A 6,736-nucleotide genomic window follows, 5' to 3' on the forward strand; every position below is an offset into this window, starting at 1 on the left:
CATATGTGCAGTGCACATGTGTGCACAGGAATAGATGGGGTACAGACCCACACACACACACATGCGGAGGCCAGAGCAGATGATCAAAAGTCTACTCTCTCACTGAACTGGCCGCTCTCCATTCCAGGGATGCTGGCTGGCCAGTGAGCTCTTAGGGTGTGCCCACCTCCACTCCACGGAACATGCTGGGGTGATGGGCATGTGCAGGCAAGCCCACTTTGAGTAGGTTCTAGTCCTTATCCTTGCAGAGAACGTATTTGCACTCTCTTGAGCCATGTCCTCTGCCTGTAAATCGGTATTTTAAACAAAGGTTCCCTGCTCCATTTGGCCTTACTTCTAGGTCACTATTCAGGATACATCCTGTTTCATGTGACACACACACACACTCATATCTTCAATAAACATCTATCAACACACTTTATTGGACTAGTCACCATAACTGAGGTAAACATGATAATCACGTTCCTGCCCTTACAGAACAAACACCGCTGGAGAAGACTGACGTGGAAAGTAGACAAATAAACGTATGATGTCTAACCATGCGATGTTCTGAAGCACAGAACACAGTCTCTCAAGGGAAAAATGGCAGGGACCTACTTCAGACTTAAATTGAATGAAATAATTTTTCCATAAGAAAATCATAAACCTAAAGAATGGAAGACTTTGGCCAAGAGGAGAAGGGTTCTGTGCACTTACAACAAAGGCTCCATATGAACAAAGTCTGACGCATTCCAAGAACTTAAAGAAACACAGTGGCTGAAGGATGGGGAGCGTGTGGCTTAGAATAATGTTGGGGAGTGGCCCCGCCACACAGGCCCTGTTGGGGAAATTAGATTCCACTCTCACTGCAGTGGGAAATCACTACAGTCTCAGTGAGGGAGCGGTGGTACAGTCTCACAGCTTTAAAAAGCTCTGAGGACAAAGGAATACAGAAGTAAAACAGAAGTGGGTTTAGCAAAGATCAGGAAACAAAGCACATGTGGCTGGAGATGTAAGAAAAAGACCTGAGGGAAAGGAAGGAAGAACCAGGGAGAGGCAGGGACAGTGAGGGCAGTACAGTGAGTGTCTACAGAAGAGGGGAGCAATCCAAAGAGGGAGCTGGGAAGCCCCAACAGCAATTCAATGACAGAATGTGCTGAATGAACTGGTATCCAAAGGCGTCTCCCCTGCAGATACACAGAATTTATACACCACTGTCTTCGTTGCTGCTGTATTGCTGTGAAGAGACACAACAAGGCCGCTCTCAGAAAAGAAAGCACTTCACTGGGGGCTTGCTTGTAGTATCAAAGGTTAGTCCAGTATCACCGCGGAGCGGAGCATGGATGCACGCAGGCAGACGTGGTGCTCGAGGAGTAGCCGAGGGCTCTGTCCTGGTCCACAGGCCGAGAGAGAGACTCTGGGCTTGGCACGGACTTTTGACTGCTAAGTCAGAGGACCCACCAGGAAGAGCGAATGACTAAGGCTGGGGGCAGGCAGAGTTCTAAGAATGCAGGACCGAAGAGCTGCACAAACGGGTGAGGACTCTGACCACTGCAACGCCGAGGATGCATATGACTGCTCCTCCGGATGCGACACGTTTATTATTCCGCAGACAGACGAGCGGCACCCAGAGGTGACCTCTATTGCCCGTGGGCTGCAATGCCTGCTCTGACAAGGCAAAAGGAATCTTGCAGACCCTGAGTTGAGAGATTTTCCATCAAACTAGTGCGATCACAAGAGTCCTTAAAACGGGGTGAAGAAAGGTCAGTCATGGAGGCAAAGAAGGGGGTCAGGATGGGAAAACGTCAGAGGCAGAGATCGGAGTCCTAGACCAAGGCTGTGAAAAGGGAGGCAGCCAATGAACGAGGGGCCTCCTGGATACTGAAAAGACAGAGAGGACTCTTCCCGAGGGAGGGAAAGCCTGCCCACACCTTCTTTCATAAGCACCATTAAAACTCTTGTCTTTTTAGCCCCTAACTATAAGACAAAAATCTGTGTTGCTTTGTACCCTTCTAACACTTGGGAAGCTGAGGCAGGAAGTCTAAGATTTCAAGGCCTTGGCTACGTATCAAGATCCTACCTCAAAATTAAAAGAAAAACTAACATAAAGCAACCCTCAATTGATTCCTAAATGTGTATTATTAAAGGTTAAAAGGTAATATGAAACATTAACAACACAAATCTGGGCTAAATTCACCTACAACAAAGAGCAGCTTCAATAGCAGATGAAGACTTCAGAAAAACTGAGCTTACCAACTGAGACATAGGCCAGTAACAGAGCACTTGGCTGGTACACAAGGCCCTGCATTCAATCTCCAGATCTACAAGGCGGCGGGAGCAAGATCTGCAGCTAACTTACTGAAACAGCCACAGCATGTACAGAATGCAGAGGCACTTCCTTTGTTAGAGAATTCAAAAACTCCTCTTCCAGGGTTTGGCAGATTCTCAATTTCATCTGAGAATTTTCAGTTTAGTTTTGGGATACGAAACAAATGTTTTGTAAGACTTTTTAAAGTTGCATGTATGTTGAGGAGAGTATATACATGTGAGTCCAGGAGGGTCCCCGTCCTTTGGAGCTGGAGTTAGTTATAGGTGGTTTGAGTTACCTGGCAGCAAGGATGCTGGAAACTGAACTGGGGTCCTCTGTAAAAGCGGTACATGATCTTAACCACTGAGCCATCTCTCTAGTCCCGCCCCTCCAAAACACTTTTAACACAAATTTAAAATCAGTTCAACTGCATTGCTTCAATTAAAAGACTGTATGGGAAATATACAGTACACTAACATAAGGAAATAAAATATAATGGGTATATATAATGTAATGGGTATATGTAATTACCCATTAACTGAAAACTTCTCAAATAGTGTATGGAAGATTCATACTATGTCCTAAAATTATGAGTGTGGCTGAGAAGTGAAAACTTTTCCCTAGACATGTTGGTACATGTCTATAATCCCAGCGCTCAGAAGGCCATGGCAGGAGGGTTTCCACAAGTTTGAGGCCAGCCTGGGTTACAAAGCAACAGTTATTTTTTTTTTCTATTGCTCTGATAAGACGCCTTGAGCAAGGCAGCTTTTAGAAGCAAGAGTTTATTGGGGCTTAACGTTCCAGAAGGTGAGTCCATGACCATGCATGGCAGCAGGCAGGGAAGCGTGGCACCTGGGGCAGTAGGTGAGAACTTACATCCTTATCTGAAAGTTGGAGCAGTGGCTGTGAGCTGACATCTGCTCCACAAGGTCAAGGCAGAAAGAGCTCATTAGGAATGAAGTTTAGCCCCCCCAGACACGCCTCCAACATAAGCCACGCCTCCAACATAAGCCACACCTCCAAGTCCTTCCTGGTGGGGACATAGCACTCAAACATATAGGCCTGGGGTTGGAGGTGGGGGGACTTTCTCATTCAAACCACCACACAACACGGGTCAAAAGAAAGGAAGGGAAGGAGGGAAGAACACAGGGAAAGAGGAGTGAGAAGAAGGGGAGCGAGGAAGAGAAGGAAGGCAGGCAGGAAGGAAGGAAGAAAAAGAGAGGAGGAGGGAAGGAGAGAGAGAGAAAGGTAAAAGAAAGAAAGAAAGAGAGAGAGAGAGAGGAAGGAAAGAAGGAAGGAAGGAAGGAAGAAAGGAAGAGAGAAAGAAAAAATTCTTAACAGAACCACAACTAAATGTATTTTTGGTCAGGAATATAAATAAGTCACGGGCTAGAGCAGAGTGTTTGCCTAGCATGCATAAAGCCCAGAGTTCCAGTCCAGTCCCAGAAACACACACACACACACACACACACACACACAGAGGGTGGGGGGAAGAGAGGAAGAAAGAGTCCATCAAAGCAAACAGAATAAGTTCTTGAATAACTTTATGTTGCATGACAGTAAGCAGACATCTCTATCAGATAGCGCTCCAGCAATGTCAAGCATACGACTGACCGATGGGGAAATACACCAACTCCCAAGATCCTATCAGCAACAAAGACGGAATTACGTCCCACGTGTGTGCTACACTTTATTGCAGTCAAGTTCTGTGAAGGTTTAGAATTCCTACAGAAATACTTAGGAACTTTCTGGCAATCAAAACACCCAGTGTGTCACAGTGCAATTCAGCGGGAAAGCTTACTCCCGTCTTAGAAGAAACACCTGAGACACGTCATTTTAATCATGGTCTTGCAAAAATTATTTCTGAGGCAGTTCTCTGTGACAATGAAATTCCACTGGAGATGAATTAGATTCGCTTCCCATTCTCTCAATATATATCACATCATTAGGCATGGAAAGGGGTACCCGGTCCAAATGGGGAAGCAAGTAAGAGGAGGATAAATATATTCACACACTACCGAAAGATGGCCAAATACAATAATGTTGCACCATTCATTTTAATCCTTTACGTTTCTCAACAGTAAGCTTGAAAAATATTATTGAGGTTAAGTGCCTTTGCCCTTTACCTCCAAACAGAAATTAAGATATTAGAAGGGGAGGGGAGAAGTGGTTATTAAAACCCAGATGGGAAATATAAATCGGAAGCATCCCTTCTGAATTCCTTTCCAAACACTATGGGATTCCGTGTTTCTTTTAACTGATGATGTGTGTGTTTTGACATTATTATTATTCTCCCATCACACACTTTCAATTCCCATCATAAGCTATTTCTATTTTTTCATTCACTTTTTTCTTTCTTTTTCTTTTTGAGACAGGGTTTCTCTGGGTAGCCCTGGCTATCCTAGAACTCACTAGGTAGACCAGGCTGGCCTTGAACTCACAGAGCTCTGCCTGCCTCTGCCTCCCTGGGGGCTGGGATGTTACACCTGGCTAATTTGTAATTTTTAAGTCATAAAAGATTCCAAATAAGCCCATTTGCATAGCAAAGCAGCAGTGGGAGCGGTACAAACAAGGCAGCCTAGGGAAGCTGCTTAATACAATGGAAATGTTAAATACTGTAGAAAAGGATCTGAAAGCTGGTGTGAGAACTCCGGGAGGACTCCATTAACTCCTTCCCCTTCTCCGAGGGTTCGGTTCCCTAAGTTATTAAATACAGACAGCACCAGAGAGGGCCGGCAAGCTTAACAATAGGACAAGCAAAGCATCGAGAACCCTACACCAGACAACTCTGCACTGCTCTCAATAAACAGCAACACGAGGGTTTACTACGACTTTGAATATTTGTACTCACTTGGCCTACAGGCAATAGGCACCACTGTCTGGGCCACTATCCTCACCTGTGCTCCCCTTTGCCTTTTCAAGGTAGTTTTCTAACTTTTAGCCCAAGTTAAATGGCGTGGAAACATAATAATCACCAGTGTCCGGTATTATGTTATATTAATTCTGTGGATTATTTCATAGACTCCCCAAAGCCCTCGTGGCAATAAAGTAGAAGCTATTACTAATCTTTTTTTTAAAAAAAATAGATTAGGAAAGTTAGGCTTATGAAGATTTACCAGTTTGCCTGAAGTTGCATACCTAGTACAAACTGCAATCAGACACCACATGCTTATCAACTTCGAGACACTTGAAAAACCACACAAAAACAAAACAAACAGAAAAACCCGCTTTCAATTCAACAGCGTCCAAGCAGCAGACAGCTAAAGTTCAGTGTCAGTTGGCCAGAGTGAGTGTCTTAAACCGATGAGTCAGATGGGACAACGCGCCAGGAGCTACACGAGAATATTCTCACTAGCTTCCCCCTAAAGCGTGTGGGAAAATTCCAAGTTTTAATCGTTCTGTGGTCATGCTAGAGAGAAGAGAGCCCATGGCAGCTGGCAACGGCTTACCTCCTAAGTAAGGGTAGTCATTACTTCTCACCCGGGCGAAGTAAAACCCAAACTCTGACCTAGACGGAGCCTGCAGAAAAACACATTTCTTCATTTTAAAGAGATTACTGAGCACTCTAACGCGTACGACTCAGACCCCCGGTTTAAAGGGGCTAGGATGGAACCGGGGGCGTCTGCAAACGGACGCAAGCTCTCTAAATGGTTCCTCCGCCCTTCCAGGACTTTCTGCAAGCCTCCCCCAGCTCAGTTGTCCAAACCTGGGGGTGTGGGTGGGAGAGCATTGCGCAAGGGCGCCACTAATGTTCCCTAATTCCGTTAAGTCTGGGAGAGCTGAGCCCTGCAGAGGACAAATAGGGAAGAACCTGCAGTGCCTACCACGGGACAGGACGGCAGTGTGACAGTGAGTCGCAGTCTGTCAGAGCCAGTGATTTCATCACTTCTTTCCCAGGGCGTGGATGAGGAATCGACTGACCCTCTCTGGCTGGACGCCGAGGAAGAGGGTGCCCCGGTCACCCTGCCCTAGCTTGTCACTCAGCAGAGCCAGACGGGTCGCGGCTCCACGCTGTGCTCCCCGAGCTGATCAGCTCGCACTTGTAGCCCCCTCTGATCCACTCGAGCGGGCAGGTGTAGGAAGGCGAGCTTAAGCGTCACCGTGACAGCGCCAGGAGCCAATCACAGCACGCGGATCCCTCCGCCAGCCAATCGCAGAGCTCCTGGCATCCCACAGCTGGGTAGCCCACCTGAACTTTCATCCCGGACTCTAGAATTCCGGGCGAGCAGGGCGGGAGTCCCGGCAGCAGGGAAGCAGGGATGCCGGTGTGTGTGTGTGTGTGTGTGCAGTGGGGTGCGGGGAGACACCTAGGGAAGGCGACGGAAAGTTCGGGAGGAAAAGGGCAATCCGACAGGGAAGTCACTCACCTACCAGCCCGGGAGCGCAGTCACTTCTCCCTGCGGGGCGCCTCGGGCTCAATCCGTGCGTGCGTGCGAGCATTCCCGGGAC

General features: G+C 47.1%; 1 protein-coding gene across 3 annotated transcripts in view; it reads right to left on the reverse strand.

Moving 5' to 3' along the window:
* Gas2l3 (growth arrest specific 2 like 3) overlaps positions 1-6,736 on the reverse strand; it is a 30,336-nt gene extending 23,600 nt beyond the window's left edge. Inside the window, exon 1 of one of the 3 annotated variants that reach the window (XM_038315025.1) lies at positions 6,655-6,736. The gene's annotated coding sequence lies outside the window, so the exon portion shown is untranslated. Of the gene's footprint in view, positions 1-5,736; positions 5,809-6,654 lie in introns of those variants that run through there. The other 2 variants (XM_038315024.1, XM_038315026.1) reach the window with 2 other exon arrangements.

The sequence above is a fragment of the Arvicola amphibius genome, chromosome 17, assembly GCF_903992535.2.
Source record: "Arvicola amphibius chromosome 17, mArvAmp1.2, whole genome shotgun sequence".
NCBI classification, from domain to species: Eukaryota; Metazoa; Chordata; class Mammalia; order Rodentia; family Cricetidae; genus Arvicola; species Arvicola amphibius.